Source organism: Anopheles ziemanni, chromosome 2, assembly GCF_943734765.1.
Source record: "Anopheles ziemanni chromosome 2, idAnoZiCoDA_A2_x.2, whole genome shotgun sequence".
NCBI classification, from domain to species: domain Eukaryota; kingdom Metazoa; phylum Arthropoda; class Insecta; order Diptera; family Culicidae; genus Anopheles; species Anopheles ziemanni.
The window spans coordinates 18,979,818-18,995,412 of NC_080705.1; positions in this window are offsets into that span (position 1 = coordinate 18,979,818).

A 15,595-nucleotide genomic window follows, 5' to 3' on the forward strand; every position below is an offset into this window, starting at 1 on the left:
TTTATCTTGAGATCCACGTTCATCATTTAAGTGGAATAAAAATTCTCAATTGCTAGTTTAGTTTGTTTTAATTAATAACTAATAAACCTGTGAAAAGGTTTGGCTTATTTGTTGCTTGAATTGAATTTTTATTACATAAAACAACGATCATTTAAACTAAGTCAATGTATTTCAATTAACAATTCATTCGAGAATGCTTCTCCATTTTTCCAAGTACATTATAAAAGAAAAATATGTCGATGGCCCCTTAAGCCGTTTTTATAACACATCCCACGCAAACTCACAACCACATGTGTAATTTGCACCCAACTTCCATCTCTAGCGACGGAATTCCAACACGAAATAGCCACCACCGTAGCCTGCGGAATGCTGCTACGATACCGCTTATGCTCGCCTCACTTATGATTTATGTATGCCGGAGCGCGTTCACTTTCAGGTCAGGCTATCACGCGGTGGGAAATTTCGTTTGCCCCGAAGACACATCTTAGCGCATCTTGTTTGGCGTTTTCGGGGGAGGATAGCGGAAAATGTATGTGCCGTGCCGTATGGGGGCGTCTGATGGACCACGACTCCTTATGCAAGCAAACGGGATAGGAGGGTGGAAAGTAATTTCATTTATTATTTTCTCATCATAAATTAAGCACGGTGTGCGGATGCGACCTGGAGGCGTTTTGTGATCGATCATGCACCAGCAGCCTCGGGTTCGCCGTGTTGTTTTTCCTTCCCTTTCCCATGAGGAGAAGAGAAACAAAACCGGTGGATAAAGATAAGGCTCACACAAGTTGTGTGGAGATTTGCAACACAATAGAGAGAACGGGCAAGGCGAATAAAGCGGTTGTTCCCTCGAGTGTCCACGAGTCGTGTGGTCAACAGTCGTTTCCCTGATGTTGGTCCTATGTTGACCCCTATGGAGGATATATCTTGTTTGGGGGAGCCTTTAATTTTTCCTCCGTTCGTAAAGTTTGTGAAGGTGGAGGATTTTTATTTTATTTTATACCAATTGCGATTCTTTCCGGAGATATAAATGTGGAAAACGTAGGACCCAAGATCACCTTTTACATTTTTCTCAACAATTATGGGAAATGGACTAAGAGTAAATCCATAAATCACCATTCGCATCATGGTCCGGAATTGCATGCACGTGGTTAGCAAGGCATGGACGGTTATGATGGTATTGGAGGGCCTCGCGAAAGGATGCCAAAAGGCCGAGGAAGGTTTATGCTGCTCGCATCTTGATGTATGCTTCTTGTCTTTCCACGGGATCGTGAGCTGGGTTTTCAGGTCGGCTCAGTTATGTCTTATTTCTTCCCTGGCTACGTTTTGTATTCATCCGCATGGCACGAAATTTGAATTAAACGATCGACGTAAACACGAAACATTTCGGCTGCAGTATTTTGCGTGTTTCACATGAATTCCATTTTCTTGTGCCACACATTTCTACTCATACTCTCAACATTTAGGTTGGTAACAATTTCTGTATCGAAAATCGTGGTGTGTTCAGTTTTACTTCCAAACCCACGAGTTTAGCGACGTAAATTCGTAACTCTCTTTTAATTGGGATCAGTTTAAAGCACTGTTTGTCGTTGGAGCTTCATCATCATGTTGTGTGTTGAACACGAAGTTTGTTTATTATTTGATGGTTCACTCACTCAATTTGTGTCCAAAACAGGTAGAATCATGTATCCGCCAAAAGTACACTTTTTCTTTTAACAACTCTTGGCGTTCAACCTCTTTGTAAGAACGAAATTGATTCTACTTTGATTGGATTTGGTGTTACACTTTTCTCGTTTTTCTTTGGCTCTTCCTCACGACGCAATAATGCACTTGATAACCGGGGGCCCGGAGGGCGAGACGTAGCGAAACGTGATATTAAAATTTCATTTAGTATTTAACGGCATCACGATGCACTTCAACTTTATCCATAAATTTCGCCATTCTGCAATTATGTACTCTTCCGAACGGACACGTGCACTCTTTTTGCTTGCATCTTATTTTATCCACTCTGCCATCATGCGCTCATGCACTGCATCAGGTGATTTTGGTGCTTTATTTTGTATCCTTTTTAGGCACAATATATTTCAATGTAGAAATAACTCGAACTTATTTCGAACAGCATAAAACACAGCTGACTTACTAAGTTATCACTGTTTTTCTGAAATTATTTCTTCAGCCTTTATAAATAACTTTAACACTTCTCTCATATGACACGAGCTATTCCTGTTTAAACCCAACGTAAATTTTACGTAGCATCGAAGCGGAAAATCGAATAACATGCTTCTGATACAAGCTCAGCAACGATTCGAGTCGGACGACCATCTGCTACTACCAACAACTCGTGCCGGTCGCGGAACCGAGAGTTTTCCCAAACGAAGCACCTCTACATCTCTCGAGATCTTCCGCTCTATGCTCTCGCACTATATTTTTAAGTTTTGTTTCGTGTCTCACCTATGTTGATCTCACAACTCTCCATTCTCACGCAGAGAGTGAAGAATAATGAGCATAAACATAGAATCGAAAGAGAATAACACAGCATCCAAACAGCTGTTTGTAGGGAGCATAAACATGTCAGTTCTGTGGGTTAGACCAACACATTAATTTTATTTAAAAATCATTTTCATGTCCGCTTGTAAAATAAACTTGTGAAATGAATTAATAATAAAAGTTGAATTTGTAATTCACTATGCTACCGATTCCTTCAACTTTTTCTTGATTGATCATACAACGAATACCGCAGGTTTACGATTGCCTTTTGAGCCAACTAATATTCTTCTTAAGATATAAGCAATGTCATGATGATATCTACATTTTCCAATCACCGGTAGTAGCTCAACTGTCAGTCCACTGACAAACCGGTACTCTTGGGACTCATTTTCCATCGATCCAAAACCGGATGCCATGATCGGTAGAACTGTGGCCGATCAGAAAAGGTAAAAATTATGTAACCACTTTGTCGGAATGCTTGCGAAACAAATTATCAATCGTGTATGTGTCACGTGAAACGCATCATGACGACTACGGAAGCGCGCTGGATGATTCTTATCCTGATGAAATAACGGATATGAATAAGCGTAGGCTGATGTAGCATCCGTTTGATGTTCCGTTGGCAGGAAGTGCTTCAAAAACCTAATAAGATGGCATGATGACACTTAGGATTTACGATAAAGAAAAGCCATTCGTAGGCCTATATTTCTTAAGCATTTTAAACTAAACTAGCTGATCGTGGATTGTTTTACTTTTTTTTACAGTTTAGGACTTTTTAAACATTGTTCTATTCAAATTCCTTTATTTGCCACGTGAGGTAGCAGGTTAAAAATTTAAGCCACCAAATTCCGGCGTTGAACATCTCAAATCCCAGTGAAAAAAAAAACACACAGAACTCCTTTACTGTTCGTTAGTCGTCCAACGTCCTAAGATTAAGTGCTACTAAAACTGAATGGTAGCTTAAGGAACGAAAAAGACCTGAAGTTCCGAGTGAAGACGAATTATTTCGAAAGAAATGAATTAGGCTTGATAAAAACATGACAGCTCCGTTGATAAGTTTCCAAATAAGTTGCAAAGGCGGAAAGTGTACAAAATCCGAAGGAAGCGAGTTTGTTTGTGATATAAACGAATAAGAAATAAACAAATCGAATAAGAAATTGATAAACCCCACTCATACATGCTCATTTATATACGTGCCAAGGCCAAGTAGCATGACGGGCAAAAACATCAAAACAATCGAGTCCGGTTTTGTGCAAAGACACAAATGTTTCACCGGTGCGATTAAAACATTTTTTACAGTGCCTCTTAATCATTTCTCTTCAAAGCCTCTCCAACACAACCACGTTCGAAGCGCAGTATCATCGGGTATAATTTATTACCGAATTACGCACCTTATTATTGGTATAACGTATGCCGGGATGCATAAATGAGGTCTTCGAGACGCGAAACGTAAAGCCGTAATCCTCGAAATAAACCGGCCAGATTGTAAAGCTGTGAGCAAAAATGTTTGTCTTTCTGCACTTCAGCCTTGTCAAGGATGATTTAGAGTGATGCCGAACTATTTGGATTTCTGTTCGTGATCTTATCCGGAGAAGTTGCGATTCGATCCGACCGCTGTTGGTTGTGGAATAATCACACCGAAAAGGCTTCTATAAGGATTCTACTGAGCTTTAGCAATACGTCATCACATTTTATATTGCCCAATTGGTTTTTCCATTTTAAAATTTTTTTTTTTATAAAAATCTTGACATACTTTTCACATAATTTATCTTTCGTTTCGCACTTGCTCCATCATGAGAAATACCTTTATTGTCTAGAGACCTACTCCTACAGGTGATCGAACCGAGCTTAACTAATCGCATTAGTTCCATTCGTGCTCCCCGGAACATGTCGGATTCTATAGAACACAGATCGTGACCTGAGGACTTTCCGAAAGCCTTAACACGAGGCAGAAAGCGGAACAAGCGTGATCGTGAGCGCGTTGGCGATACTGAAGGAATTCTTGATTCTAGCCGAAACTCCAAAATTGTATTATCCGAGCATCAATGCTGAAATTTATGCACCTGTTTTTTTGGTCTTTTGAATGAGTTTTTCTTTTATTCCTTGTTTCTTACGTCTGAAAGATGACGGACTGCTTCAGGTAGGTACCGTACACCACACCGGCATGGAAGAAATCCCTAAGGAAAACAAACTGTCCACCGTCCACCCGAGACAAGGTGGCAAAGAAATAGCTCGTACTAACCACAAAACGGTTGCAGCATTTCACGGTTGATTTTTTCGACAACTCCCGACAACCGAACCGCTGATGGCTCCTAAATGATTGTTGGTTTTGTGCCGGATTTCAGGGGCGGCGGCTGCGTTCGGCTAGATTGAAAATAGAATTCACAATGGAAAACATAATTATGCCTCATTTTCCTAACGTACCTCCACCATCAACCAACTCTATGCGTCAGAGGAAGGCAGTGAAGGAAAAATGAAATTGTGGTTTCGAATGAAAAGTGCAAATCACTTACGGTAATAACAGCGCTCATTCTTTAGCCTGCACATGAGCCGGTTTGAGTTTCAGAACGGTAGTCGAAGCTTCTGACGATGGGTCCGAGGATGAGATTATCGGTTTTGATGCGTGTCAGACTTAACGCCCCACGAAACTGCGTTTTTCTTTTTGTTCAAAGATCCCGGAAGGTGTCAGTAGAGCAGTTGTTTGTTTGCCTCATGTGTACACTGAGAAATTTAAAACATAGGTTTTTGTACATAATAAATATACAGCATGAGTTTCATTTCTAGAGTATTTTTTACCTAAACAGTTCTAGAGCAATATAAAATTTCGTTGAATTGAGTTAAACTAATCCGATTTCTCGGACAGGAGCCTTTCTTAATAATAAATTCTGAAGAACAAACAACTTGTGAAGCACAATTTGTGTAGCTATTTTTAGTCAAATAATCTAATAATTAAATGTCTAAAAGTAAGTTTCCTTTAATGTGTATGTTAATAACTGAAAAACTCCATTACTTACTTCACGCTCACTTCAACCAACTTCACCTCCAGGAAGTCTCCTTTCCCTGGTGGATCAATCTGGATTTCTTCTTCCTCCAACCGACAGTCGCTTCAATAAAAGTGTTGATGGATGAGGTGATAACTGATCGCCCTAGCTCAATGCGCATCCACCTTCTTCTGCTTCCCTAACGAGTGTTTATTTCTTTATCAACTCCCCATGAACCTATAAACTCTTCACCACTCCGCTTCACGGCTCCACGGGGTTGCGCCATCTTCCTACCGTTACGTAGGCAACTCCCAGCGCACTAGAAGTGGTCGAACGAAAAAGGAAATTTAGATTCGCTGTGGAACAAATCGGAACCTGAGTGGATGCGCGAGAAACGCATTTCTGAACCGTGACACATATTTTTTTCAAATTTGCTTCACACACATCTAAAGCATGATCGTGAAACAGGTGTTAACATGATCTTCGCCTCGTTGTAACCCCTAATGTCTTACTACTTCCGGATCGGTGTGTGGTGAACATAAAGAATAAACATGCTTGGGAAGACAAGGCCTGCAGCTGGATGCAGTAACGACACGTTTAAAAAACGTACATCATACACACAGTCACATCCAATCGCCTCGAGGCGCTCGACCACGAAGTGCCACAGCAGAGCCATGTGTGAATATTTATTCCATGTAGATCGAACGACGATAATCGTAAACGTTGCATCCCGATGCCTCCTATGTGCTCCCTCTCCGACGGAACGCGAGATTCATTCATTCTTTCCTGAAGACACACGGAGGGACCGTTTTTGCATCGCGTTCAACGTATGTTTGCGAAGAAACGAACGACACCCGTGCCTTGGGTCATATGCAAAAAACTGCATATTCATTTCTTTCGCTTCACTTCTTTCGGATGTCATTTATGGCGATTGAAAATGCCTTACAACATCAACTGGTATCTGTTTCGAAGCATTTATTGAGCATTTGAGAATTGAGCACTTATAAAGATCAACAAAAAGTATGTTTCGAACAATTTAAAAATCTTTCAAATTAAAACAAATATTTATCGATACAGGTTTATAAAATGTGTGTTACTTTTAGATACTTTTCAATTCAAAATACTAACCTGCTGGTCCAAAAGGCAAAAACTATATGAAGAACTCATTATGCAAACTAAAACTAGAATGAATGAATATATGAATGAAATCCACACCAACATTCTCACCACTTTGCCTTATCCCTTGCTCTTCATCTAAATAACGTGTTTCAATGCTTTTAGTAAGGAAAAAACACCAATAGATGACATTTAGACAGAATCAAATGAAGAGGAGGAGTACACCGCAGTAATGTAAATGTTTGTCGCGGCATGGGAAATCGTGAAAGGTATTAACATACAAGGGCACCCCATTCGATCGGATTCGTACAGCAGTACGAGAATAGGAAGCTGACTACGGTAAGAAAAACAAATGCCAAATGACATTCAGTTCGCCTCGCAAAAGCGCGTGGCTTCGGTCGGATGAGTTGTTTCTATGGAAATAGAATTGTTTGCCAGTTGTCAACGCATGCCCTTTACTCGATGGGAACCATGAGGTTTTTATATCGCCATCATGGGTGGAAAGTTCTTCTCCAATCTACATCTAGTTATTGTTGAACAAATTGATTTAATGGTCGAATCTCTCCCGGACAGGCAGAAAAGGAAAAAGGCTACCATGATTATCGAACCGTTGCCCGCTTCGTGACATTAATGGCGTCCGATAAGCAAATAAGTAACATTTAACTGCCAATGATTTACTCGAAGCGTCAGTAAATCGTATGATCCTCAGTCTAGATAAGTTTTTACCAACGCACGCAACGATTTAATGTACAAAACTAAAAGTTATTTTCACTGATAAACCCATTGTTTTCAATCTACATCAATCTATGATTTTTAACCACTCTTCTCCGCCTAATAAAAACGTATGGATTTTCAAATAAAAAGACTTTCCGTTAATAATTCGAAAAAACAAATACATACAAATCCGCTAGGTGGCGCTTTCGATTGTGCGTAATAGCAGTGGTTCTCAAACTATTTTGGTTAAACTACATGATTTCTTCCTTAATGTGAACGTACTGATAAAAAGATTTCAAAACAAGGGAAACGACCAAAATGTTTACTATTATTCACTGTTTGGGGTGCAGTTGGTGGAGGAAATATGCATCAAACACGGTCATTTTCACCTTCATTATTCGCTTCTGTTAATGGAATCTATTCATATCTGCAGAAAAATCTCATAGTCAGGAACTTTAAACTAAAAAATCGTGGAGGATGCACAAAACTAAAATATGTTGCAGCCTGACAGTGAGTGACGAAACTAATGCTACCCCAGTATTTATTTTGTTGAAAATAATTATTCTTACTTATTACGATAACAAATACATATTTTTTGTACTCATTTATCAATTTGAACAATCTTTTGATCAATTCAATTGACACATGTTTGATCAGGAAAAAACAAGAAAACAGGTAAATTAAACGTGTTAAATATATGTTGCTTAGCTAATAGTCGATTTTTACGAATAGTATAAAACGAACAAACAACAATTTTTTAACGTTTTTTTTCAAATTTTGCTTATTAAATAAGTCTAATAAGTGGGTTTTGTTCGCTAGTTGGCGAATGAGGAAAAAATGAGAGCATGAAAAACACACACAAATTTACTAAACAAAAGATGCGGCAGGAGAACGATACAACATTTTGAAATCCCTCAGATGACAAGGTGTCAATGTTCTAAAAGTAAGTTGGTAATTAAGCACACTTGATTTAATTTCCGCCTTGAACGATTGTTGTAGAAGCAATAACACAATTTGCTGCAAATATTGCTTCATTAACAACATTAGTAAACATCAAACCGTTAAATTATCTTCGTAAGCCCCTTCACAGCTCCACGTCAGCGATGTACAAATCTTCGTCGGGATAGTATGGATCCGGTTTCTGTTTTCTAAAGAAGGCTCATTCGGGATCGAGCAAGTCGTGAGGAAAATCTGTTTACCATCCCGAAACATCCGTACCACTCTCTCGCTCGCGCTCCGCCCGTCGCAATGAACTCGTTATCATTTTCCACTTCTGTACACTTGCTCCCCCGGCGTTTGTCTTCCTCGCGTTTCCCCTGCTTCTTCATCAAATCGTTATGCTAGGACGCGCACTACATGCTCGAAAACAAATCAATTCCTGTTCTACTGTTCCGGTTTCGGTTGCTCCACTCGAGCGTCTGCACTTGCACCTAGTGTTTGTGTGTGCTGGCGTCCTTTCGCTTGCGATGTGAGTGAACACAAGCCTTACGATGGCTCCATTTCACATCCCTGATGTTGATGAGCTGATGATGTTGGTGGTCTCCATCGATCGTGTATTGGCGGACGGCATACCGACTGCCACAGTCACACGCCAGTCGTCAGCCAGACGACTACCAACACAACGACAGGGGAAGCAGTTTTCCATCGTTCGCATGGAAAATGATCCGACATCCGATTGTTATCGGTAAATGTGTGAATGCGCGCGCATTCCCCTGACAGATGTTGGGATGGGAAGGTGATTTCAGAGTTTGTAAGTATTGGAAATATTTCCGTTGGTGGTGGAAATACACGGGTGGAAATTTATATCAGTTCAATCTGGTGGTGAAATAAATAACCATTAAAATTGAGTTTAAAACTTTGTCTCGCATTTTTCTCAATCAGCAAATAATTCTCCATGTAACAAATAAATACATCGGGCATTTTCTTCATTTCACAAATGAAAATAAACAAACACCTCCGCTTCGCCCGAGACTCTCTGAAACAGTGACAACCAACCGTTAGGTAAAAATCTTGCTGGTGATGGAAAACCAGCCCCCCCGAGAGTGTGGTCAAGTGTTGGTGCCTGGATTCTTACGGAGCATTATTAGTAGTGGTGTCGCACGCATGTCTCCCGAACACGAGCGCAACCATTCGTCGCCGCTACCGAAGTGCAAAATTTTCCTTCCCAAAATCCGAACGACAGCACTCAGTTGAGGTGCGCTTTTCTTCGAAGCAACACACCCCGGTGTCCGGTCCGGTGCTGGAAAAACCTTGTGTGCGCGAACGTGAAAATCTTCCCTTACCTTTCTGCGGCCGCCTCCGCCGGCACAGCCCCTCCGAGCTCCCACCCTCCCATTCTTTTGCCCACATACCGGTTTTGCACAGGTGTGCGCATCCCTGGCCAGAACGAGTCGGAAGGTACGTGAAGTGAAGTGAGGGCTAGTTGGGAGTGAAAAACATAACACGAAACACGAGCGCGAGGCGAGAAAAAAAAGAAATAATCAAATTGGAAAAAAGTCATCGTCCGTGAATGTGATTTTCCACCAAAACCAGTGAGACAGTGACCGTGCAGTTCACGTTTGTGTGCCTGTTAGCGAGTTTGTGTGCACGTTGGAAGGGGATTCTAAAGGCAGAGCACTTATGCTTCTATGTTTCCTATTGAACGGGAGTGTTTATTGGCGATATTGTGTTTGATTCTGTACTAGTGTGCATTTTACGATTTTTCTGCAACCATTTCCACCTTCCGGACAGCTGAAAGTGGGGGGATTTTCATGGCTTTTTTATATCTTCCTTCACGTCCGACCCATTTTCCACCACCACCGGAAAGGAATCGCCACAAAGAATGGGCACTCCTTTGCTCCTATTGTCATGAATAAAACAAGCTCTTCCGACATAACAATCATTTATGGGCACATTCGCATTGTTTTGTGTGTTGGTTCCTTCTACCGGATGTTCAATTGTCTGCTTATGTGCATTGTAAGCGATTTTCCTTTGAGATGGTTTTTGTTCCCTGTTCCTTTTTCAAAGTAAACTCATAACCATTATCCTCAAGAAGGTTTTATGTCATCCCAAAATTGAGAATCAGATGACTTATGGATCATACAATCGCAAAGGAAAAAATTTACGTTGTGTTCACCATCAAAGAAATCCAGGAAACCCCACAAAATATTATTTGCAACTTTTTGAAATCGTTTTAAAAAAAAAGTTCAACATACTTTATGCTCCTAGTAAAATAATGAACAATATTAAACAAACAGTTTAAAAGCTCACAACAGGAGAAAGAAAAGAGCAGCAAAGCTTCTCAAATTGCTGAAATATGATGAAATATGTGAACGGAACATGTGCACAAACTCTTGCTCGTCGAGCAGGGGATAAGTTGCGTCCATAATTGACCATCTCTTGCCTGCTTCCTCTCCTCAATCTCAAACCTCTGTTTGATAAACAACCCACCATCCTTAAGACCACAAACTTCATCCGAACTTTGCCGCTGCGAGACTTTCTTTTCCTACGTTTTCCCTACCGTTTACTCTCCCCACCATCAGCACAAGACTGGCTCCCTTCCCGGGGCGGTGGAGAAAAGCGAGTTGGAAAAACCTTTTAACCGAGCGCCCACGGGCGATCGGAACATTTTCCCACCACAAAGCCAAAGCAGGCGACGGATGCAACTCGCGCGCGCGACGCGGTTTCAACGAAACGCTGCGAAAAGCGACATCTGATGAAGAGGATTTTCCATCCGAGCCCGTTTTCCGTGTCGGTTGGTGTAGGTGCGCTCGATTGGACGTTCCGCTGCGCCTGTATTGGAGCTGAAAGGAAGCGCGCGTGTGTGTGTGTTTTTTACTGAAGTGCTTAAATCAAAATCAATCTAGCGAAAAGTTTCTACTCCACGCCGGAAGGCATCGGTCGACCCCTTTTTCGGAAAGAAAACGATGACGACGACGTCGGCTTTGTGACGGTGTTAATTTTCCCCACCGGGACATTCGGGATAACAAACGCTCCAGGTAAAACCCATTGGCAGGGGGAAAATTTTCACAGGTGTAGCGTGATAAACGAAACATCCTCAGTTCAAAATGTTCGCTGAGTTTTGGTTTCGTCCTTTTTCAGCAAGTGTTAAACTGTTTAGAAGAAAGTTTTAGATTAATACAAGTAAATCATGTGGACCGGCTTTTGGATTAAATCATATAACATCCCTCGACATTGGGTGTGCAAATGAAAGGTAGGTTAAATTGATAGCCATTTCTTTTATTCATCTTACAATCAATTTCAAACGAAATTAATTCTGCAAGCATAAATTGTCTCCGGAAGGGCATCATTTATTTTGTCACAAACCATTACATCCCTCCAGTTGATGATGAAAAAGCATGAAAAAATGGAAAACATGCTTCCCGCAACCTTCCTTACTACCCAAGCTCATCATTTATGGCATATCGTCAACATTATCAACAAACTTTGATGAACTGCTATCGTGCGACCCGTAAAAGGCGACAGCAATCAAAGCACGCATTGTCAACGTCATTGGCTACCGGAGAAGATGATCTTTTTTGTCGCTTGCTGTGTTGGTCCTCGCTGACGCACGGCGCTGATTTTATGGTACACTAGGCGTGATTTTGGGTCTCATTGAAAGAGGGAAAAAAAGAACAACTTTGTCCCACAAGATCGATGCTTCTTTTATTTCTTGTTCGTACTACTTTTGCCGTTCGTCTTGGGGAATTTGACCTCTTTGAGAGGGAAGGAAAACTCCCGGCCACCAACAGCATATATCATATGCGGCCGCCAAGTGTTCCGTATAGGGGAAAAAGAAGAGGGTATAAGAGACTAGCAGAGAGACGAGAAAAAAAGCTTTTACCATCCATTAGAGTCGAGGTTTTCGTGGAACCCACATTCGTTAATGGCATCTCGTCTGATACTGCATCGGTGGCGGCGTTCGTTCGATGGTTTGGGAAATACATTTTTCTTTCTCACCTCGTTACACTCCAAAAGAGGACCGGAGCCGGATGCTGCCCCCGCCGCAGGGAAGCTGCTGACGCAGAATTCGATTGGCACAAGAGGCTCGGGCGATGAAAAGTGTTCTGTGACATGGCAGAAGCTTCGAGAAGCTTATCAACAATTTAACACCGAACCTAATGGGCTCGTGATTGAGTAAGTCCCCCGTAACACCCATTAGAGACAACCAGCCATCGTGCAACAAATTGAACATGTGTTTTTCCCGCGCACCAACTTGAGCAGATCGTTCGTTTTCCTCGCGAGCGCGCTCTCAGTTTAGTTCCGGAAGGTGTTTCCGACAAGATAAATTTAGATGCTATTCGTACAAGGAAAGGAAGCTGTAAACAAGAAAGTTGTGAAATATTTTATCAACTTGGTAATCGATTGGTGTCGTCAATTGTGTCTCGTGTCTTCTAATGTTATCTTTCGAATTGATTGTACTGTTTGTAGAGGATTCTGGATTCTAAAGTTTCAAAAAGTGTTGAGCATAATGCTACAAGAAAATGGAAACAACCCAATGCTCATTTTAAATAAAGAACAAACCAATTTTTACAGCAATTACGGAGAAAGTATCTGATCCAATAGCAAATCTTGTGATTTCTCTTTTTACATTCTCCCCCCAAACGTTTATCCGATACTGTATTAATCGAATGTCCCTACCTACGTTCGCTTCGTTCAGCTAATCCACTTCGATTCGTGTGCGTAATTGGGTCGGTATTATCGAGCTCTGCTGCTATAGTTTTGGATTTTCTTTTCCATCACCGAACGGATAAGGCTCGCTTGGCCGAAAACGTCAACTCCTTTTTCGCCTATCGCCGAAAACAAACGCGCTGCGGCCATCAGAACCGCCTAGCGGCCACCCATGAGGGCCTACCGACATTCGATTAGGAGTGTAAAAATAATCGATAGTCAATGTCCCTCGTGGTGCGGAAAGCGGGAGAGATCGGATTAATGAACAATAATCCACTTATTGCGCCGAGTGCGGATGGCAAGTGCACGCCCTGCTGCTCGGCCATTTCGTGCGCCAAAAGCAACGAACCTGGACCTGGCGGGACGTAAAGGAGCAAGTAACAGGGGGCAATGGACACGCTCACCCACACATAAATGAAGTGCCACAATAGTGAAAGGAGGGAGGAGCGAAAAGGCTTACAAGAGGAGGCTGGTCGAGTTACGAGGAATCAATATCTCGCAGGCTGCGCCTTTCCATCGGAAGCGATCTCGAGGTGCTGCTCTTACGAACAGTGGTCGGCAAACCCCAACGAGTTTGTGGTTGTCAAGTAACATGATTTAAAGAAACATTCCTGACATGAATGTTAAACATTTTTTTAAAAATACTGACAATGTTGGAGAGGTAATTTTTCTAACAAAATGCTGCTTCATGATTTTTTGTTTATAAACAAATATAATGAAGAGTCTAAGCAATAAACAAAGACAATAGATCTTGAACATTGACAATAAACATTATTTACAATATCAATGTAAAAATGAGACTTTAAGTAAAGTCGGAAAAAAGAAAGTGATGATGGAATCAGTTGAACTCTGTAGCTCAACAACGTTATCGTAAACATTCAACAAATAAATAATGCACACAAAATCCAAATAACACAACATTAACAAAGAATGAATGAAAGTGGCTAAGCTGTACTACTAAATCGGGTTACCGGACGCTGCATAGCACACGTACAAAGCCGTTGTCTTAGCGACCACCCCGTCGAGCGACAGAAATTAAAGTGTAGGCAGCACTCAAAGCCTCACGATCTCCTTTGGCACGTCCTTTGCACCTACGTTAACACTCGCCCACGGCCCACGACATCTTACACATACACACAGGCACACTCCATCTGCCCTACGAAGGGCCTTAGCTAATCATTCGATTCGATTCTCCGGTCGCACGTAAGACGGAGCCGTCTCCTGTCGTCGAGTGCTCAAGAGGATGCCGCTGTTCGGAAAATGGGATCCGCTTCCGATGGCGCATTCCCGCGTTTCGGCCATCTTCGACCGGTTGTCGTTGGCGTTGTTTTCGAGCCAAGTCACCACGGGAGACTAGCAATCACGGATTTAGGTATCGTCGTTCGAGGACACTCGTTCATATTTTGTTCCGGAGTGCACTTGATGGGGAATATTTTTCCTTCGTCTTTACATTGCTTTCCAAGGAATAGTCTGGCTTAGGGGTGCCTTACGGAGAGCAGCAAATTGAAAGCACTGTTTAGCGTCGGAAGGAAAGCATTTCACAACCATCCGAAATTAAATATATTGTTTTACAAAGCAAAACTTATATTTACAACAACTGTCATTTGTTTTGGTTATGTCCGTTTGATTATTAAACAGCAATTTTCTAGCATCTAAATACAAATAAGTTGGTTTATGACCAAAAAACATGAGCACAATGGGGAAATTCAAGAGCGTCAAAGTATACAAAAGCCATAACTTAGGATAACACTTCCCTCTGTAATACGTTCAATAGTAGGTTGCAAACTTAAATTAATCCTTTCTCTAAACTTCGACATTCGACCCTCCTCACCAAAGACCAACGTAAGCTGACAATTGATGAGCGAACTGCAAACGGACAAATTGAATGCCGTCCATTAGTGTAATCATTTCGTGAGCAAAAACGACAACGACACAATGGTTCCGACACATTAAAATAAACGCATTAGCATTATTTTTCCACGAAGACGGTACAATTAAATTTTAACGGTTCGCTGCGTCTCAGCCATCTTTACGCAACAAAGTGCGATGCCATACCATTTGGATCGATTCCATTTGGAAGTTTTCATTCGAGCTTCGTTAGGTGATTGGCAAATGATCGTTCAACTGTTTCTGTCCTTTCAAATCGATTATGCATGGTTCGAAATGGGAATGTTTCATCTAAAGTTGTTTATTGATGTTTGTTTTTAAAATCTTTCAATTATTGCAGCTAAGAAAAGTGCTTCCAATCCGAATGTTTAACGTTAAGTTCATTTAAAGTCTTCGAATAATCAACACACATAAAGTCGATTGCTCCCTTTTGGGGATTGTTCTCCCCCGATGCACTTCCGACGTGCTCTCGAAAGGGTATTCTCTAAATTAGAGCCCATTTGCGGGTACGCGTCGCGAAGCAGAGGGATGAAAGTACGTGTCCCGTAAAATCCCGCCGGCGCGACCGTTCGGCCGACGAAACTTACCGCAAACGCAATAATGCGATAAATTGCCACCGACAGATGTTCGTTGGCGCCGGCGCTTGTGCGTAGCATAAAATTATGCTCGACTGCTTGACGATGCACGTGACGGCGTGCGGCGATGGGAAAATGTTCGACATTTCCTCCTCCCCCCTGCTCAAAACAGACGAACCAAAGTCTTAACCA